The sequence below is a fragment of the Rhipicephalus microplus genome, unplaced genomic scaffold, assembly GCF_043290135.1.
Source record: "Rhipicephalus microplus isolate Deutch F79 unplaced genomic scaffold, USDA_Rmic scaffold_27, whole genome shotgun sequence".
Taxonomy (NCBI): domain Eukaryota; kingdom Metazoa; phylum Arthropoda; class Arachnida; order Ixodida; family Ixodidae; genus Rhipicephalus; species Rhipicephalus microplus.
This window is the reverse complement of record NW_027464600.1, coordinates 8175001-8197609: the sequence shown is the minus strand read 5'-3', so window position 1 is coordinate 8197609 and position 22609 is coordinate 8175001. Positions and strand designations below refer to the sequence as shown.

The 22609-nt window shown below is 46.1% G+C and overlaps 1 protein-coding gene across 1 annotated transcript in view; it reads right to left on the bottom strand.

Moving 5' to 3' along the window:
• The window catches only part of LOC142786645 (metabotropic glutamate receptor 5-like), a 128786-nt gene that overhangs the window by 66617 nt on the left and 39560 nt on the right, over positions 1-22609 (bottom strand). The window lies entirely within an intron of this gene.

Sequence of the window (22609 nt, the reverse complement as noted above, 5' to 3'; positions counted from 1 at the left end):
ATTAAGAAAGGGAGTCGTCGAACATTCAAGTGTTGCCATGAGTACACTTGGTGCAGGCGTGACATAGCTGCCATCCCATGATGCAGCAGCTATACAAACAAAGAGACACAGTGTTTCAGCGCCCAGTGAAAAAAAGCATATTAATATATCAAAAGAATAGCACGTCGAAAAAATCTTTCCGTAAAAATACTGACGTTTGAGACCGGCCTTCGTCGGAGTATATATATATATATATATATATATATATATATATATATATATATATATATATATATATATGCCTCACCCTCTTATGCAGCAATCCACACATCGCGGGAACCTCTTGGTTGAGAATGATACAGCTGATATCTCAAAGCGTCAGAAAAGTCGGGGCCGCAGCGCTGAAGCAGACAGGCACGATGGCGTGACCACGATCGCTTCGCCACCTCCAGCTCACCTCGTTTGTAGGCCGCTATACCTAAAACAAAAGAGCGAGAGAAAAACTCCGTTTTTGTTCCGGAGTTGCGGCCTCAGTGTTCCAGCACGCTCGGCCTGCCTCAAGCTACAGCGTCGAAAAGAAACTCGGCAAAGGCAGGCGAAGCGGCGGAAATCACGGCGCTAGACCACCAAGAGGTGAGAACAAAAGGATAGCTGCGAGCACGTAGGGGAAGAAATAAAGAAAACAAAACGCAACAGGAACGGTATTCTTTCTGCCAGGCGTACACCGTACAGTCTTCGCGCTCCTGAACAATCCTGAACATCAAGAGAGAGAAAGAGCGGGGGGGGGAGGGAAACCCTGGAGGGCATAGCGCTGAATCAGTAACAGCAGCAGTAGCGGAAGTAGCGGCAGCACTGACAAAATATAGAGAGTGGCAGTGATGGCCAAAGCGTGCGCGGCAGAACAGGAGGATCATAAATAAAGAGAAACGGAATGAGCCTCGCAGTTATAGGACAGTGGCGACGGTAGCTGCCGAGGCCTTCAAAGAAAGGAAAAGTGAAAAAAAAAACAGAGACGCGAAGAGAAAGAGGAGAGCTGCCGGTGTTTTTGTCCGGGGTCGTTTCAGCCGTGGGCGCGCTTCTGGAGACGATAGACACCGAATCGCTCGCGAGCTATTCCCACAAGCCATGCGGCACGTCAAACAGGAGCTTCCGTTTGCTTGTTTGTTTGTTCATGTTTCGAGGCGAATGACCCGCGTGCGTCGTTTATGGTCCTAGATCTAAAGCAGTGCGCCTTTCCTTTGCAGTTCGAGGCGTACACAGGTGTTCAATATTTACGTCGCAAGGGTGCTCTGCAGAAGCTGCCAACACGTTCTTCGGGTGACAAGTCCCTTCGAAGGGCAGTAAATTCACCAGTTGGAACTCCGAATGTCGTTGAACCGCCCGTTTTTTGTTTGTTTTTTTGTGAAAACCAAATATGTCACAGGAATCGGAGGTTCAATCCTCGCATCACTGCTGACACAAGAGACACTTTGGGAAAGCAGTCGCTGCGCGGACATGTTCGAATGTTTAGGCCTTAACGGAGCCGCTTTGGTACTCAACCCCAAGGTTTTATGGACTTGTAAAAACACCTGTCTTACGCGTTCACGACGCTCTCTTCTCGCGCACTTCATTTCAAAGATCTTGAACCGTGGTGTTTCTGTTCACGTACATAAGCCAACGCCACAAATTTCTGAGATGCTGGCAAATGGTGTTACGACTATATGCGTCTTAAATATGGGCATAGTGAGGCGCCGACGTAAACCCACAACGTATCTGCGATATCTCACAATTAGGCAAAAACTTAGTTGCTTATGTGTAGCACGGCCACGTAGCAAGGCTATGGTCTTGCTTACACAAAAGCAAGACTGTATGTACACACTAACGCTGTATGTCGTCTTGCTTACTCCGTCCCTGCGTAGAACAAGTATGCGCTATTCCCCTTATGGCATGTACGAACAAGCACAAGACGTTATTTCTAACAACTGGCGCTTTTTCAATGCGAATAATTTCTTACTGAACGAAAGGCCCTTTGAGCCTTTCTATCTGTCCATCTATCTACGTAGACATTTATCTCTGGGTGCTCTCCTGATCGTCTCCTTAATTTAATGTGGACGTAAGGTAATATGGGTAGGTAAGAAGGTTCGGCGAAAACGACTTTATGGTCGGGACATGAATCAAGTGAAAATTCTATCCCGTACCCTTTCAGAATCGTTCCTCTAAACACGTGCGAACCATAGCTGTATACCACAAACGGCGGTATGCCGGCATGTGCCACGTGTGAGGGGCACTTCTTATCTTCCCATGAACGGCGAGAAAAGGCATTAATCATTTAGGTGTGAGAACGTTAAGAACGACCCACATCGGCAGCGTTGATCCAACGAATGCGAAGAATGAGAATCAGGATGGCAGCAGGCATTGAACCCAAGCATTCTGTGTGACAGTCAGGTATTCTACCGCAGAGCCACGCCACGTCATGAAGCTGCTTTGAACGTCTCTGACATTACCCGTGCAATAGAAATTACATATCTGCTTACACATGTATGCAGCGCGCTATATCAATGTACTTATACATGTAATATATGTGTGCAAGTAAACGTTACGCATGTACAGGCGTACCGTCGAGTTAACATCAGTTGCGTTTTCAGTGCAGGCTGCACATTTATAGTAGCGCAGCTAACATTTGTATATGCATGATTCAGCAAGCTACGTTGACGCATTGCTCGATTCCGGTGGAATACGCTAACAAACGCTACGTATAATATCCATATATTCACACTGTAAAGTGCACTTCGTTTCAATATCACTGACGTCTCCACTCTCAGGTTAGTGCCGATGTTACGTCAGACCATAAGCTATCGTTTGGTTGATTTGATTAATTTGTGGGCTTTAACGTTCCAAAACCACCATATGATTATGAGAGACGCCGTAGTGAACGGCTCCGCAAATTTTGACCACCTGGGGTTCTTTAACGTGCACCCAAATCTGAGTACCCGGGCCTACAACATTTCCACCTCCATCGGAAATGCAGCCGCCACAGCCGGGATTTGATCCCGCGACCTGCGGGTCAGCAGACGAGTACCTTAGCCACTAGACCACCGTGGCGGGGCCATAAGCTATCATTTAAACACCAGTATTGCGGGCTTTTCTGTAAGTCGACGATGTGCACGACACTGTTACGCTTACAAAACACGACGACCCACTTCGTAATGCTTGACTCAAAGACGAAAAATGGGGCATAGACAATTACTCGCCGACTGCTTCGCATAAAACCGATTACGACAAGGTGTGAAATATAGCCATTCTTTTTTTCTCCTTTTATTTAACGGACGACGAACACCGCAAAGCGTGAAGCAAAAAGAACTTTTCGCTGAGCACATCTCTGAATGTTCGTTCAAACATGCCTGAAAATAATGAGGTGAGGTACACTCTAACAAAAAAAAGTACGTACGTTGGCTCTCTTTTTAGACTCCTCACCATGTATGCTATTTTTTTAAAGGACGTGAACTGTTTTGGGGGGATGCCGTGGGGCTAAGGAGGTCATGGGGCTAAAAAAGAGAGTCAACACGTCTCCTTTAAATAGATTCCTTTAAATACGCGCCACCGCAGAAGTCAACAAAAACCGTAACACGTACTCTGTTTATTTTGTTGTTGTTGTTGTTGTTGTTGTTGTTGTTGTTGTTGTTGTTGTTGTTGTTGTTGTTGTTGTTGTTGTTGTTGTTGTTGTTGTTGTTTACGGGTCTGGAAGGTGCACAGCGGGGAGGATCACAACGAAGAAACCTTTTCGGAAAACTACGGAAGCTCTGTGGAATACTGTAACCATGTCAGATATGCTGCAACGTTGTCAAGAAGCAGCGTGCAGCATGTTTCACTGTGTATGCATAAGCGGCGTTACAAATTCAAGAAATCTTGAGTGGCGGAAAAAAAAGAAGCACGGTTCTCTTTTGTTCTACGAGCCAGTCTTTCCCATTTCATATTCATTCGCATTGGTTAGTTTCACTAAAATTGACTCAATGCGGAAGCAGGTAGATAGGAATCTCGAGCTATGCTGTCGGAATTCCGGGTTTTTTTCAGGTGAAAGTTTAAAAAGATAAAAATGTCAGCACCAGTCTCAAGCATACCTCGTTAAAATTGCAGCGCAGTCATACACCCAGATTCGATGTCTTGCCGATACACTTCAATTTGTTCATTTTTGCCGGTCTACTTTCAGCAAACTCGCTTTTATGTACTTAGTTCTATCAAGTGGACTAGACTTCTCACTAACAATTAAAACAACGTTAAAGGGAGTGTGGACTCGCGCAAAAAGCAAATTTAATAAATCCGGGCTCATCTATGCCGGCGTTCTTTTTTTTTTGAAGACTGAAAAATACGCAAAACGTACAAAACACAACTAGGCCGTCTTCGTTCCTGCACAGGCCGCCTTAAGCAAGAGTGACCTAACGCTGCGTTTTGTTTTTCTCTCTAACTCGCAATTCGGCCTCTCTTTTTTAACAGCGAAACTTTTAGGCTGGTAATAAGTTGTGTGCGCGACTTCTCAAAGAACTATCACCGAAATTGGGCAAATCCCGCCACTCGCCACACGTTTACTAAAAATGAAGAAGGTTAGAGCTAGCTGGACAATTAGCTGCGAAACGACGGCAGCGAACCGAAGACCCCGAGTATGTACAACGAGAGAACACTGGGGGGTGGGGAAGGCTGCGACAAGACACCGAAGCGATGAAAGACCTGCGTCGAGGACGACGTGCTCATGGATCTACGAGAGGTTCGAACGCCATGCTTCAAGGCGAGTTTCTGTCTGTGTAGTTTTTGTACATCCGTGTCCTGTCTGTGACTGTCATTGGTTTAACTCGAACCTCCGTGTGCTAATAATAAACGTTTAGACAACCTAGCATCCTCTCGACAAAAAACGCCAGGCCTGCGCCGAAGGCGCAGCACAGTCACACCGAAAGCTAGGAGAGCGGCATTTCAGAGCCTTTTATAAACACTCATTGGGTAACTGCCGCAAGCACACTTGCTGGGTGCCCATTAGGCATTAGTAACAATACTTTCTGGGTAGTAGGCCGGCATTCGGTATGCTATTTTTCGTCATTGTTTCGTCATTTCGTATCCGCTCAAAAAATGCAAAACATTTTGTGCCAACATTTCATGCAGTGGCTAACAACGATGAAAAATCATGCCTGAAGTAGGTATGCGCCACAGTGAATGGGTGATCAAGAACAAGCTTTTGTAATGGGTTAAAGTATTGGACGACCCAATCGTTACGCTATTCGCACTGTGCGACGCCTGGTTGTTCTTTCGCTCTTCTAAAACGCTTTATTAGTTACATTAACGCGATTCCTTTCCCGACATCAAACCTGCCCAAGACAAGTTTGCGAGCACGTCCCAAGCACCGGCGTGGCTCATAAGTAAAATACTGGGCTGGCACCCAGCGGACCCGGGTTCGCGCCCCTCTGTGTCATTTGTACTAGGTTCTTTTTTTCTATTCATGCGATGTGGTTACGGACACCAGCGGCGGCGGCGGACAACTACGGCACCACGCGTGACCCAAGTTTTGATCCCATAACAGCCTTCGCTCTAAAAGCCAATTGTAGTCAGAGCAGCGGGTAGTTTTGAAAGGAAACCTCGAAAATAAAAGTTATAATTTCCACCTCAAGGAGCAAGGAAGTCACGGAAGCCAAACAGAATTTGACAATATGCAAAGACATCAATGCACCTCGCCAGGCTGCACTCAATGTGCGGCCTCAGTAGCTATTTTGACTGCACTACGTGAAATCGATTCTGACATTGCGTGTGATCTATGGTACGTTAAAATTTATTGATGTTCTCAAGATCAACCCTTATGATTATGCAGGCCGTTCCCACGTTAGGATAGTATTTCTTTATTCTTACCATCGTGTCGTGGGCCTTCTGGACGGCCTGAGCTTGATCTACAGAGCTTCTTCTGCCGCCACATCTTTCCTTGTCACGTTCGGTGATAACCATACGACACTGACAAAGCGTATGGTCCAGAGTATAGTAACGCCATTACACTGGTCAATAGCAATTTATTTGTACCTGATCTTGGATATATCTTGCTAATAAAGTTTCGATTCGGGAAAGTTTTTGTCTGTGTCCACTTCAGACACCAATTGCCGCAGCTTAAATTGCCGCTTGAGCTCTCTTGAGTTTAGCATGCGCTCTGGAAGTTTCCTTCTGTTCATGTATTATAGTCTTGCGACCTTGTTATATGTAAGCATCAGTCCCTATTCTTTTTCTGCATATTCTAGGGATTTGGTCACGTAGCGCACGGCACGATATTACGTAAGTGCTGGTGCATCTGCATTGTCGAATATTTAGGGGCGAAGCTTCTTAAGGCCAGGGTCGGTCGTCCCCTATATGTATGCATGCTATGCAGTAACCACCTCACAGCATGTCCACGGAGTGAATGATGATGAAGTGGGGCGAAGCTTCGGAGGGTTTTATCGGCAAACCACGAATCATCCGTTGACAGCGTCCGTCCGTCCGTCCGTCCGTCCGTCTGTCTGTCCGTCTGTCCGTCTGTCTGTCCGTCTGTCCGTCTGTCCGTCCGTCTGTCTGTCCGTCTGTCCGTCCGTCTGTCCGTCCGTCCGTCTGTCCGTCTGTCTGTCCGTCCGTCTGTCTGTCTGTCTGTCTGTTTGACGCACGGACGGACGCGTGTACGGGCGAATGAATGGACCGATGGACGCACGGACAAACGGACGGAAGCGCGGACGGACTTACGGATGCTTCTCCCCACTCATCATTTTTAACTCCGTGGATATGCTGTGATTTTTGATAGCGGAAACGTTAGATGCCACACCATACATGAAAATAGACCGCCGGCTGCGTACGCGACAACGCGAATGATGCAAGAAAAAGTCATCACTTGGTGAACGTATGAGGTCATCATGACGTCAGAGGTGGCCACATTGATGACTTCATCATGACTTTAACATGACGTCGTTGCATGAAATCTTAACTTCGTCAAACGTGAGCCAATCGCAGACGCACAGCAATAACACGTCGTGGGCTGAAAGCCGTCTATACCGGGAACAAAAAGATGGGTTTCTGGTTCGAGTCGAGTTAGGCAAATTCATAAGAGACCAGGTCACTTTTTCTTGCTCTTGTTTTTCGCCAGTAAATCAACTCAACGCCAATCTGTATAACTTCCGAACATGATTATTATCAGTCGCCCCAAAGCTTCACGGCTTCGAAATTTCAAAATCTGTAGAGAGAAGCGAAACGAGGCGTGCCAGCCTTTTAAAATATTTTTGTTATTTTTACACCACTCTTTCATTTATTCGCCGGATATCCCGACAAACTGACAATATTGAACTCTCGCTACGGTGGTCTCAAACAAAAGACAAAAGAAACCAAAACGGCGGCGAAGACTCCGAAATGGCGCGAAAGCAATTACTAAAGTCGCTCGCTGTGCCAACAGTGAAACGACGTAAAAATGTGGCCTTTTGCTTTTTTTTTTAAATTGAGCGTGGCTGTGTGTGTCTATTCCACGCAATAAAAAAATGATAAATAAATTGCGGCTGCATCGTAATTACACGGGGCTCGGAATTCAGAGGCGGTCTCGTCTTTCATATACGACGCGTCTAGCTGTGCGCGCCGGCAAGGTTTTGAATATCCTCTCCTCCGAGTGGAGGAAATGCAGTGCGATGAATTAGGTCGACGAAGTGGGCGCGACACAAGACGACTAGCGCACTCGAGAGAGAGAGGAGAGGCAGAGTTTGCAATATGTACGGAGCCAACGAATTTCTCAGCCGAATGCTATAACGCCATACAGCTCGGGAAACGTGTTTACGCAAGACGAGGCGCGAACTCTTTTCGCAAGGAAACTAAACGCGAGCAAACCTTAAAAAGATACGAGCTCACCCGTGAAAGAGAAGTCGCCATTAAATTCTCACGCGAGGCTTCGTTCGAAGTCGCCTCGACCAGGGCGCTTTTAGAGATTACAGGAGCAGAAGCAGCGTACAGTTCTGGTCGGCGTGCCTCGAACTTTTGGGAGATTAAAGCGGCCCCGTGTTCGAGAGAACGTGCGCCGTGTGTACGGTACAAACGGCTCGCGCTCGTCTCGACTTGGCGGGCGCAACTGTTCCATTCGGTTTCGAAGGCGAGCAATACCATCGTGGAATGGAGCGAAACGAACGAGTAGATTGCAGGCTGAGATTACACCGAGTGTTACAACGAACGATCACGACGGAATCCCCGTCTCTTTGTTTCTAATTGTCGTTTTCATTTATTTTATTTTTCTTTTTATTTATTTCTGTCTCTGCGTGATTGTTTCCCTTTAGTCGGGCGTGAAATTACCCTGGTCATAAATTTCTGGACCGGTTCAACCTCAAAACGTATTTCTTAGTTCGCCGTATCTTCTTCGTAGACAAACTTTCCTCCGTGTTATTAGTTCTCTCGTTTGAATTCGGCCATGGTGCGAACTCAATACAGCAGCAAGAGCTACGGAGACTGGTGCGTCCATATGACCCAAATTTCGCATTCGTTCATTTTTTTTCAATCGCTTGAGAGCTGTAGAACACAGCGTCATCACGAAATGCCCGATGTCTGATAATTGAAGCAGGAAGAGTGGTCATTGTGTTTATTATTGCGAAAGATGCCTTGATAATAGATTGATTGATTCATTGATTGATTGGTGGGTGTTTAACGTCCCAAAAGCACCATATCATTATGAGAGACGCCGTAGTGGAGGGCTCCGGAAATTTCGACCACCTGGGGTTCTTTAACGTCCACCCAAATCTAAGCACACCGGCCTACAACATTTCCGCCTGAGATGCCTTGATAGGCGAAATGCGAAAGAAGTGTAATATATATATACGCTCATATGCTACACTGGGATAGGGCCTTCGAGGCGAACTAATTAAATGCATGGAGACCCCTGTAGTCATCTTTTACTTGCATTAAATGAAGAATCAATTCGAAATATGTTCATGTCCGCCCGTTAACACTAGCAGCTGACGAGTACCACTCCACATTGCAAATCTTAGGTGCGGTGTATGGTCCACTACCAGATATTCTTTTAGAACGACGCACTCGTGCCTTATTCGAAGTCCAGCGTCTGTGCTTCAACAACGCTTTCTCGGGCTGCTTCTGAGACATAGAACATGTGTCGGCACGGTGCTCAGCGCTGCATTTAACAGCGAGAAGGGTGTAGACAGGAGGGTGTCGAGGATTGAGGGTAGACCTGTAGCTAATCGCAAGAAGTTGTAATTTTGCGGCTAACCTGAAGCAGTGCGAAAAAAATAAAACGAGAAGAGAACAAGCTCAACAAGACGAGCGCTGATGGGCGCTCGTCCAGTAAGGTTCGTTCTCTCTTTGTCCTCATTTTTCATTTCTTTTCTTTTCGTGTTGCTTCAAGTTATTTAGGCAATATATGCAGGCAATCCACCCACCAAATTGTTTGTTTGTTTGTTTTTTCAGAAAATACGGGAAACATGGGCATCCTTCAAAACCCCTGTGCGTGCAGGTGAACGCAAAAGCGGAGAGCTTGACACGCTGGCGGCCCTTATTCCAGCCCGCAGCCACTTCCTCTCTCCCCACAATACTGCACAATGCCATGAGATTAGTGTCAAGCATTATAGCAGCAAGGCTGTTCTATTGACGCCCAAAGTTTATCGTGCTTAGTCAAGCTGCAGAAACTGCAGCTTCTTGTCGTTTCCCCGCTTTTTACCATTGTATAAGTGTTGGTAGAAAATAAGCATTGATTGATTGATTGATTGATTGATTGATTGATTGATTGATTGATTGATTGATTGATTGATTGATTGATAACGTTCTTTCACGTGGTTCATTATCTCCCCTTGCGCGCAAGACTCCATCGCTAAGTGTTGCGATCGTGTTTCGCGTAACACACTTAACGTGTTACGTGCGTCGATTTTCAAGTGTTGCGAAGCACCTGCGCACGCCGTTCCATTTATATCTTCATTTTTTTTGCCTCCGCGTAGCATTGGATTCGAACGGTCTTTCCTACCAAGCTGTAGCGATCCCTTATCCATCAACGTTTTTGAACACTATAGCTGATATCCCTTCCCAGCAACGTCCCGCGGCTATGCTGTAAACCCGCCCCTTTTGAAATGCCCGTTATGAGTATGTTCAAGATATATAGGTGATATGATGTAATGTAATATGAAAATGTCCGGAGCAATCGAGACATGATCTTTCTGAATGCCAAGTGTACATGCGGAAGCAGCACTTTGTTCTCTTTGGTGATTGGAAAGCCTCACCACGCAAATTTAGGAGATCGGAAATACACATTCCCGATCTCTTAGAAGCTCAGTACAGAACAACAGCTTCAATTGTGCAGTTCAGTTTTTTTATGACTTAAAAGTTCAGTAGTCATCCTTCACTCCAAGTTCCTTCCGCTTTCTCAATTTTTTTTTTCTGCTGTCCCCTTTCATCGTGCAAGCAATGTTCATTATAACCCCGAGGTTCGGAAGTCACCCATAAAGGGTGTCTCATATGCATTAACACAGAGCTATACCTATAATTTTAGCAAGAATAACTTATATGTATTTGTCGAAAAATTGGCCACTACATGCTTTAACATAGCGAAGCACTTTTCCTACTTTGCGCCAACATACGGGCACCTGGCGTCCTCGTCCTTCAGACACTTTAAGCTCCATATATTTGTGCAGGGTAATAAATTAAAAACTTTCCTCATTTCTATCCTTGAAGTAAAAGACACTAGCAGGAAGATAGCTATGCGTGAACAACATAGAGCGGCCGTTCCTCCAAAATCTTGCAGCAATATAACTCGTTCATGAACGAAGTTTGTCCAACTGCGTCAGACACAGCGTCCATTACACTAATGACCTCCTAAATTTAATTGCCCAAGAGTGTATCTTAAATTATATTTTTATGCTAAATGCTGGGTCTCAGTTGTATTTTTATTTTATAGTGATTTTATTGAAATGACGAGAGTGTGCTCCGACCATTGCTCAAAAGGTCACGCGATGGCTGAAGGCGAAGGTTGTGTTTCTTTAAGCCGTTCCACTTCAGCGACGATGAACTACTTCGGACGTCAAATGCAGCGTTTTTTTTTTTACTACTAAGATGAGAGTGCATGAATCAGGAGTCCGCGATACATCCCCCCCCCCGTTTTTTTTTTTTTCGAGAATGGCAAAGAAATGAACTTGGAACGGCTTGAACACGCGACGGGGCTGCCGGTAAACAAAATGAAACAGATATCCCGATTATTTACTAAGAAAGAAATTGGAAGATTTCGCCGTTTCAATATAAATGACGTTTGCTGCGTTTCCTGCTCAAAATAAAAAAAGATATACCGAACATGTTCAATGGGTCGCAACAGAGTTAAGAGCAAGAAATAGATCGAGAACTAACTCCTTCGTGACTGCAGGGACATGCATCATCCGCGTACATTCTATATATGGAAGCGTCTGAGCGTGGTTCACAAAGCTGTACGTATACACACAAACAAAAAATTAATAATTATGAATTGTAATAATAAGCTCACAAGACATGCCGTACGTACGCACAAATGAAATTAAAAAGAAAACTAACGGATGATTATAAGGTTCCACGAGATGGCGTCACTATATGCCGGAATATTAAAAGCGGTGCGCGATTTTAAATCGTAAAAGGAGCGTGAAGCGGCCGGGAGGTGGAATTGGAAGAAGCAAGGAAACAGTTTGCTGGAAAGAATTTGTGTCCATCGAAAAACGTGGAGCTAAGTCGCGTAGTCTCTTATTTATTTATTTATTTATTTATTTATTTATTTATTTATTTATTTATTCGAAATAGCCAAACAAAAGTCTAAAACCGTGCTTTCCTCACAGCATCTCTACCTCTCTTTCATACCGGCTTCTTTTTTCAACTTTTCGCCTTCATGCTTTCTTCCCCGTGCTATTCAGACTTTATTGCGTTTATTCGCTTTTTCTCCAAAGGATGCGGGCATTGAAAAAAAAAGGACAGACCGTGGTGTACGGGAAAATATCGGAAAAAGTAGGTACGGGCGATTGCTTCCTCTGTAACCATGTCGCAGCCGAAAAACGTACGCTAGCCGCAAGAAAGGGCCTTATCGGCTATCGAATTCACGCGATTCTATTTGATTGGCTAGCTATATCCTGTGATGCTCTGAACCAAACGCTAGATTTGAAACGAACGCAATCACACCTAGCTGGTCAAAATGAGATCGCGAGACCAGGAGGCTCAGTCCATATAGTTTACTGCGAATGCCGACTACGACGAACGACGACGAAGTGATTGCTTGGCAGATCGCTGTTTCAGTAGGTGCTCTCTTTTTTTCACCTAATTTTAAGTGAACTTCGCGAATATCACATCCGTGCCCGTCGGTGATGGACGTGGACCTCCACGGACGTCCGCCAGTTACGGCGGCGTCGGCGGTGGCCGCATCCTGGAATCTTACGAGACTCTACAGCGACTACGACAGCGAGGGCACTCTTGTTTACTCAATGAGCAGCGAAGAGCCTTCTGACGACGACGTTTTTAAGCTGGTGCTGAGCCGTAAAGCGAAGAGGCGGAACGTCAGAACATCTTCGTCATCCAGTACGTTGAATGACAGAGTGCCAAGGAGACCCGTGACAAACTATCCTTTTTGTCCCTGAGGTACCGGACGGAAACATGAAGCGCCTCAACAGGCAATCTGTTTCGGTGATGTTGGAAGGACTCGTGCCAAACGAGATCACACACATCAGAGTGAACACGCGTAAGAACGTATTGGCCATCGACGTTTTGCATGCTGCGGCACTTAATGTACTGCGCAACGTCAACGAGTTGGGGGGAATGAAAGTTCGCTCCTACATTCCTGTGAGCTCTAACGTCGTCACTGGAGTCATCTACGATGTGGATACTGCCATTCCCAGCTCCGACTTCGATGTTCTGGTCAAACCGGTAAATGAAGCCAGCGTCATCGCAAAAGTTGTCCGTTTGGGAAACTCACGCTGCTTGAAGATCATGTTCAAGGGCGACTCTCTTCCTTCACACGTAAAGGTGGGCCATTTTCAGCATTCAGTGTGACCTTTCATACCGAAGCCCTTACAGTGTTATAGGTGCATGAAGATGGGCCACGTGAGAAGCGTATGCGAAAATAGGACGGTGTGTCCTCGTTGCGCGGAAGCCCATTCTGCGGATGACTGCGTAGCAACTACCCTCAAATGTCATGGGTCACATGCAGCTTCGTCAAAATAATGCCCCAAAATCTAAAGAGAAATAGCGGTATTGAAACACATGGTCAGAGACAATTCGTCGCATCGAGAGGCTGCCAGGACCGTCCGAAAGAGGCGTCATCGTCGCCGCAGTTCATCAAAGAATGCCGCAGACGCTGCATCGAAAGCACCACTCCACCACCCTTCTCTTCCCCCGCCCTTGCCTCCCAGACCGAAGGCAGCCAGCCCGGTCAACAAACCAACGAGCAGCACTGTTGCAGATGAATTAGTTTGGCCTTCATTGCCGAAATCACAGCCACCTGCAAATCCCAAGCGCACATCGACAGTCACATCACTCCAGCCAGCCGCTGACAAGCTGCCTGAGGAGGACACAGAAGTCATCAGAATGTTCCGAACACTGCTGGATGCCATGCGAAAGCTGTGCAGCAGCCTGAAGTCTCCACTCGCTCAGAGTGCACTACAAGTACTGGATGCTATAAGTCCAGTATTTGCAAGTCTCCAGTAGCAACCATGGCTCGACCAATTTTCTCCTTCCGCAACGAGGTCCGACAAGCGTCGATAATGCAGTGGAACGCGAGAGGCCTAAGATCCCGCATCTCTTCGTTCCGTCAGTATATATTCATGGATCGTATTCCTATGATAGTTATATGTGAACCAAACGTGCAACAACCTCCTAAACTATCTGGGTAAGAACCTTTCGTTTCTTCAACGTGCGAGGAACGCAGCAAGGTGGTTGTTTACATTCGCACAGATTTCACATATGTGCATCATGCAGTTCAACCGCATGATGACAATCAATATGTCTGCTTACGTGTTAAAAAGGAAAAAGTGTCATTCACACTCATTGGTGTCTACATATCACCATCCGGACGATTTGAACAAGACCGACTACGAGACATACTGACAACAACTACGGGCTCGTGCGTTATAACTGGAGACTTCAACGCACATCACTTAATCTGGGGTAGTTCGACGATCAACGCTAAAGGAAGAAACCTCGTGTCATTTGCCTCCAAGCGCGACCTATGTTTCTTAAATGATGGCAGTCCTACATACCTGCGGGGCCTTACGTACATTAGTTGCCTCGATTTGACTCTGGTATCCAGAAACTTCCGGTCGCAAGTGCACTGGTTTTCAGACATCAAAACGCATGGAAGTGACCACATTCCAACTTATATGCGAATAAGGGGTCTTACTAACTCCTTTCCTAAGACCACAATACGAAGAATTGATTGGTCCAAATTTCAGCGACTCATGGAAAATACATGCCGTGAAGACCCTGACCAGAACTTGGAGGATGTCATCAAAGAGGCAATGAGGGAAGCTTCCTGTCTCCTCCCGTTCACCGGCAAGCGTTCAGATTTCGACGTTGAACTGGAAAAACTGTGCGCGCTTCGCCGAAGGGCGGAAAGAAGATACAGGCGGACGAAAGCAATATGCGACTTGAGGCTGGCACGACGCATACAGAAAAAAGTCCAACGACGTTTAGACAAACTTGAACAGGAACGCTGGAAACCATTCTGCGAATCATTGGATCCCCGAAAGCCGTTGTCACGCATCTGGAGCACTATTCGTGGCCTGCGTGGGCATAGAGATTCTATTCGTGGCCTACATGGGATCACGTGGGCATAGAGATGCCCACGTGATCTTATCAAGCAAGCATTCAATTTCACAATCCTGACGGGCTGGTTGACCACACAAACTGATCGCAAAGAAAAAAAAATGCCTTGTGCAGCTAGAATTTCATCACGCCTGATGGGGATAACCTATGCAAAAGAGAAACACTGTCACATCAAAAGCTGGAAAAGCGGAATTTCGAAAGCCCTTCTTAGGCTATCCTGGGGCTGCTATAATACGAGTACCCTTGGAAGGTACCCACTACGACATCAATTGAAGTGGGTGCTGATTACGATCAAAAATAATGGCTGCGCCCTCTGTAATGGGTTGGAAGCATTCAGCCACACACTCGTTACGTAATTCATACTGTTACGTGAGAATAAGATCAGTCAGTCCGTGAGCAGAGCACAACTCACGCACATTGTCAACCTCTTCACTTCTAGTCTGAGGCGCATTCCAGGGTATGTCCCTCTGTGCGCTCTTACCGTCAGCTGAAACCACGTAATACAACCCATGGCAGCGAAAGCGCTGAGCCGGTGCGTCTACGGGGCCACAGCAGGAAGAGTGCGGTGACGCTCGAGCCTTGATACACGGACGACGTCACGGCACAACAAAGCAGAAGAGGTTGAGGAATCATTACGAACAATTTCGTGTGTGACGTCTGTCACTAGTGAAGCCTGCGGTGTGGGCCCAAGAATTCGCGGTGTGGGCATGAAGCTCGCGGTGTGGGCCCGCGGTGTGGGCCCATTCAATTGGAGGCTGTTTTTTTGGACTTCAAAAAAGCTTTTGATGTCGTCCCCCACAGTCTCTTGCTTCATAAGTTGTCGTTTCTTGGTATTCCTAAAACCCTCATAGACTGGATTAAGGATTATCTCAGCGGCCGCAAGCAATGTGTTGTGATAAATGGTGTGTCTTCATCAACAGCTGATGTACTGTCCGGGGTGCCACAGGGGTCGGTCCTGGGGCCGCTTCTGTTTTTGATTTTTATCAATGATTTTCCACTGGGTTTGAAATCAACAGTGAGGCTTTATGCTGATGATTGTGTTTTGTATTGCCCAGTCAAGTGTTTTGATGACAACACAGTACTTCAGTCTGACCTCGATAAGATTGTGTCTTGGTGTGCTCAGTGGCAAATGAGTTTGAACCTAACTAAATGTTTTCATGTGCAATTTAATAACAAAAAAAAGGTTGTATCCAGGTCTTATTACTTAAATTCCTGCGCAGTACAAAAGGTAGATCAAGTTAAGTATCTCGGCGTAACATTCACGGAAACACTAGATTGGACCAGTCACGTAGATCTAATCACAGCCAAGGCTTCGCGCTTAATTCATTTTTTTCAAAGAAATTTCAGCGACGCGCCGCAAACACTTAAGGAAACCCTGTATATTACAAATGTGCGCCCAATTTTAGAGTATGCTTGTGTTTCTTGGGACCCTTTCACGAATGTACTAAAAGAAAAGTTGGAGAGGGTGCAAAAAAGGGCTGCTAGGTTTGTTACAGGAAACTACGATTTTAAAATAAGGTCTTCTGGAATTCTTCAGGCCTTGGGATGGGAACCCCTTTGTGGACGACGGAAAGTACAAAGACTTAAATTTCTCTATAATATATATCACGGTAAGACTGGGCTAAATAAAGAGCGGTATTTAAAGACACCTAGTTATATGTCCGAACGAAAATATCACTTATATAAAATTAGAGAATATACCTGTCGATTGAATGTCCTTGAATACTCTTTCTTTCCAAATTCTATTAGTGACTGGAATGCGCTGAAAATACCAATATTCTCTGATTCTAATTTCCTAACAGCCATTGAAACAGCATTTTGAGCTGCTGAAATAACCCATATATTTAACGTTGGCTTTGTACTTCTCTTGGTTGTTGATTTTTATAAGTATAATTACTGCTTTCGTTGTATAATCCTGTGTTTTGTACTTTTGTTCTAATGCAGTACTACAAGTGTTGATTTCTCCTGTATACTGTAAGGCACGATTTATTTGCTTTTAATTTTGCTGTTTTGTATTGTATTTCCTACTGTAACCCCCCTACAACAATGCCCAATGGGCGATGTAGGTACTTGTAATAAAAAAAATAATAATAAAAAGGAGCTTTTTGGAAAGGTCTGCATGTCGTGTAGTGGACCAAAGGAGAACGAGGGAACCCGTGGAAAATTGTTCGTCGCAATGCCGCTCGTCGTAACAATGCTTCCGTTTTTCTTGCGAAGCAGTTAATCTGCGACGGGCAAGCTGGCGAGCGTGGTCAGCCGGGGCAATAGCGTCGCTCGCTTATTCAGAGGTCGACTGTGCAGCGGCCGGCAGGACATTATCCAACGGCAATGTTAGTTAGCGTCCAAACAAACGATGAAATTGCAAATACCCAGCAGTTTCATGCCAGCAGGAATTGTGCGCGAACGCCCCGCCCCGCACAGTATATAGTGCAAGAACCCACTCACAATGATCGGCCGAGACGTATTTCGATAGCATGTCCGTCAGGCTGCGTTTAAGCGTTCGTGAGCCCGTTTGTCTGGTGATGGTACGAGCTTGTGAGCTTGTGTTTGGTGGATCAGGAACACAAGATATCGTCAACCACTTTACAAAGGAACGTACGGCCTCGATTGATGATGGGGTTGAACGTCCCAAAACCACCATATGATTATGACAGACGCCATAGTGGAGGGCTCCGGCAATTTCGACCACCTGGGGCGTACGGCCTCGATCTGTCAGCAGCTGAAGAGAGGCTTCGTGCACTGAAATGAGGTCACGTAGTTAGAAATCTGCGGCGTCTGTAGCTTAGCTTGTTGGTGCACTCGTGCAACTGCATAGCAGCTCACATAATCTGTATACAGTAATCCCGACCCACTTATTTTCAGAGGCGGATGTTGGGAAGAGACCGAGAAGGTTGAAACCTACACGGAAGAAGGGCTCGAAGGGAATGTCAATGGGCTTAAGATGCGCGGCAGTGACTCCCGACGGCTTTTTGCAGCACTGGCTAACTTTGCAGGCGTTGACATAACAGCGTACAGAGCGCGAAAGGCCAGGCCAGTAGAAGCGGCGGCGCACACGGTCATTTGTGCGAGAGAGGCCAAGGTGACCAGTGGTTGGTGCGTCATGGAGCTCGCGGAGGACTGTAAAGCGCAGGTGCTTTGGTATGACCGGAAGTGCGTCGTGATCCGCGGGTGACAAATTACACCGATACAAAATGTGGTCCTTCAAAGTAAACATGCGAACAGAAGCGTCGTACGGTGAGGATTCGCGACGCTGCTCATTGCCGAGATGGAGCAGCTGGGAGATTTAAAGGACACAGTCGATGGTGTCAGTGCTCGTCGGGTCCCAGTCGGTCACAGGGTATAGCGTGACAGGTAATCAGCATTTCTGTGCAGTCTTCCAGACTTATTCACTACGGTGTAAGAATATTATGTGACGCAGGGTTACAGAATTCGCATTGGGTCACACCTTCTTGTTACTTTACTCTTCTACAACGTTATATTTCAACGTGGTTCCTTCCCGACATAACTAACACCTGTACGGGTGTTTTTGCAACGGACTTTAGAGCAACGGCATGGCTCTATGGTAGAATACTTGGCTGCCAGGCAGAGGACCCAGGTTCATACTGCACTCTATCTTGAATATTTATTTTTCCTATTTTGTTCTTTTTTTTTCTTGCTTCGAGAGATACTGGTTACGGACACCGGTGGCAGCGGCGGTAGCAGCGGCCAACCTCGGCACCCTTCGTGCGATCTCCTAACGGCTTTCGCAGTAAAGCTTCAACGAGGCACATGCATGAGCTATTCCGTTGTTGATCGATAATGCAGCCGACATTGTGGCATTAAGTCATTGCACGCTGGTGTCACATACAAAAGTTTTCGTTTAGTTATGTTAATGCGGGAGCGAGCGCGATTTGTCCGCATGTGTAAATAAAAGATGCGCGAAGATTAATGATCGCCAGCATTGACGAAATGCGTGGCGGCCACTGGCTGCGTTTGCCGGTCGCGGGCTGTGCACGTTGTATACGCCGATTTCGAAACTCCATAACGCGTGCACATCTGCCTTCTTTTTTTTTTTGGTACGCACTACCAAAATGTACGTGCTTTCAACGTACACGAAATGCGCTTAACGGGGCGCATTTCATAGTACACGTCTATTGCCCCGAAATACAAATTTTTCATTGAGGTTTCTTTCTCAGAGTCAAGGCGAATATGCCGGGCAAGAAAAAATAAGGAACGCGAAACCATTGGCCAGAAAATGCCGAAAAATTACGCAACAGCCGACATTGAGCAAGCTGTCTCAAAGTGATTTCATCATGCTGTTCAGGCTTATTCGGACACGCAAAGTTATAAACGCAGCCGATAATGCAGAAGCCACCGGCTAAATTATATTGCGGCTTTCCTTCACGTTCTCTCCTGCGTAACAGTAAGAGATAACATCTAACAATACAAGTAGTAGCCGAAAGGGGGTGTGGAATGAAAAGTATAGAGAAATTAAAAGGATGTGCAAGAAATATGAAATTCAAGTAAACAAAAAAGAACAGAGGGGCTCAAATGCGGAAGAGGGAGGGGGATAAAATATTCAGATGGTGGATGACGCTCTCAGCCAGCATGGTGCGACTTGTACGTACTCTATCCCGCGAGAACTCGCGAGAATTGGGAAGCAAAAGACGCGAGAAATTCAATGGCGAGGACCACTCGGAATGATTCATGGCAAGCCACCGAGAAAATTACGGCAATACATCTTTGCGACCTCACGTCTTCTTCTGCGCGAAGGAGACCGCGCCCTTCGTTCCGTTTCTCTCTCGCTCTGTCTTTCTCTTCTCTCCTTGTCTCCCATCATTTTCCTTTTCCTCTTGCAGGGCCACTGTCCCTTATCGTTGCTTGCCAAGCTAGTAACAATACCAAAAGTACAGCCATCCCTCACCAGCTCCCGTTTTCCTCCTTTCCTTTCCCTATTGCACGGTTTTCCTACGCAGCGTCTGCCTCATTCCTGCGCGTTCGTAGCCTTTCATGGCCGTTGCCCCTATGCCTACTTCAGGAGAGTAGAGGCTCATTGTTCCGCTTGCTGTCATTCTTAAGGTGTCCTCTTGTTGCTTGCGGCAGTTCATTGTTTTATTCAGCAGTATTTCCACGTTCCTACTTTTCACGTTCATCTTCATCTATTCGAATTGATATCCCTCACTTCGACAAAGTATTTTTTTCGTCGACGTACTGACCGCAACACTCGTGAACATGGTAAATTGACCTATTTTCCTTCATAACGTTGCATTTATGTTTTTCAGTACTCTGACCATTCTTATCTGGGCCCAAATCTCGATATATCGTCTCTTTACTCATCTCTCAGCCAAATCTTCTGCGTGTTTCGTTTACTTCACTGCATTGCCCAACTATGCATGATGTCGCCAAATGAGCAACTTTCACAGTCTTAACAGTGTTCAATGTAGAATATTCTAATGAAAAGTGATGAAACTATAGCTTTTTCATTATTTTTTGTCGTATCATGCGATTCGTGCATCATATATTTTGATGGAGTGGTAACTTGTACTAGACAAAATGGAAGGTAAGAGACAGCATGACCGTCCATGCGCAGGATAAGATAGTATTCTGCAGTCCAGACGAAAACGCCCACGTTAACTTGAAACTATAGTGCACAATAGGCGCCATCGGCTGTCATTTATATCCTCACACAATCACCAAGAGTAGCCTGTGATTCGACAGCACTTCACATACGAGATACTCGCCCGAGGCGCACGCTTTTTTTTAATAAAAAAGCAGCGTGGTTAAAGCTTCGAAGCGCTCACGGTAACGATGCACATGGCGCACACGGCGCAGTAGATTTGTCACTCCCGATGATGAAAGCCTAATAGCAGCAGAGAAACGAGCATAGTGCAATAATCCACGCTTACACTTGCCGCCAAGTTCGAATACATATGTTCGCACAGAACATAGAGTTAGTATACAGACTCGGTATATTAACTCTATGGTACCGAAATCCTAGTAAATCAAATAAAGCGTCAATATTCCGGATGATACAAAATATCTCGATGACTCAGGGCTGCATGTGTTCTCGTGTGTGCAATTCAGAGGAATTTCAGGGCACTTATTGGAAAGTGGTGCGAAAAAAAGGAACTTTAAAACGTTGAGCGTTCGAAAGAGAAGAAATGGATAAAGCTGAAGTACGTCGTCAATCTTCACTCACTCAATCATACCCTGAATACATAGCAGACATACACTCTTCGAGAAGCGTGTAGTCTGTCGAACGAGTATTACACTTTTGAACGCACTGAAGGAGCAAAAATACGAGCGAGGCGAGCACCGCCGACACGTAGCTGGGTTTGTCTGCGCAGGAACTCGTATATCATCCTCGTCCAATACTCCCACCTACACCGAGACAGCCTCTTTCACCAGCTTGAAATATATGGAGTATTCATGAGTATCTACGGATCCCTAAGAAATGCAACCGGTGGAGGGGGCGGGGGTTGAAAGCCGGAGCCGCGCTTTTTACAACGTGTTCGTTTCCCCATGCAGCCCGCTCTATCACCCGTAAGACACCTATCCCGACTATACGGTCGAAGTCTCCGTGTTGGGGAATATTTAGGGCAGATTGAGTGTTAGCTCGCTTTCTATGAGAGCATCCATGTGAGCTTCACACGTTGCATTTGGTGCACTTTCACAGGCAGCAGCAAACCATGCGAGAAGTTTTCCACGACTTCGCTCTGTATAGATATCTTCTGTAACAAAGAAATTCGTTTTCACAAATTTCTTTGTTGGAAAGAGAGAAAGTGTGATCGCCGCGATGCGGAAATATTATAACACTGCTCGAGTGAGCTTTGTTGGGAAAAACAGAACGCAAATGACCTTTTCTGACCGTGCGCACGATTCCTAAGAAAAATTTGGTAAATACAATAGCGAGCTGGTAAAAAAGCAGCAGAGCTTACTGGGCTTGCGGTCGTGAAATGTTCTGAAAGGCAGAACAGATCCTCAGCGAGAAGTAGCTCTATCGAAGCGAAATCAGCAGTTTATGCATGAATGGAGGCCGACCCCCCCCCCCCCCCCCGAAATCTTCTTGCTGAGCGCTTAGACAAAGCCACGTGCTTACACAGTCTGTTGTTACGGCCTTGATTATTTTGAAAGCGGAAATTCGTACAGAGTAGAAGAAGACGACTTTATTGTGCCGTAAACAAAACGTTTGGACAACTTTTGAGCTCGCGAGATGCTACACTTTCTGAAGGAACTTGCCGAGAAAGCGCCACTGAACCAGCTCAACGTAGAGTGTCGGAGACAAGCATATCTAAAATTCACCAAGGTCAACGCGTCCTCCGCTTGGTATTACTGTCTCTGCACCGTGGTTTACGGCCTGCCTTACCGTATACAGCCGAACATGATGATGTAGGGGAGAATTTAAAAAAGAGCAATAGACGCTAACACACTCTATCTTTCCGTCTGAAGGGACGCCGACCTAACAAACGTTCAAAGGGTGACGCGGCGTAAGCCATCGCTGTCTCCCTTGGCTGCCCTATCGAGCGAAACGCCGAAGGCTTGCATGGACTCCGGTGAAACTCTCGACGATGTAGGCGCCGACCCGCATCGTGGGAAATGTACGTACTCATCACTGTTTAGCGGTTTCGTTTTACCGAGTTTCATATAGCCAACTTGCGCCAAACGTCCCCGGTGGATGAGGCGTATATATTCCTTTTTATAGCTTCTTTAGATTTCATCGGGCAGAGATTACGTTACTCGGAATGTTTCGTGAGAGTAGGTTCTCACAAGGAGGTTTAAAAAATTTGTAAACCTCCTGGGGTTGTCGTACGAACTGAACGCGTCGCACACGAAGTTTAGCGTCGCCGATACGCAACGATACAAAACGTTGTGCAAGTTTGCGCACAGTAGG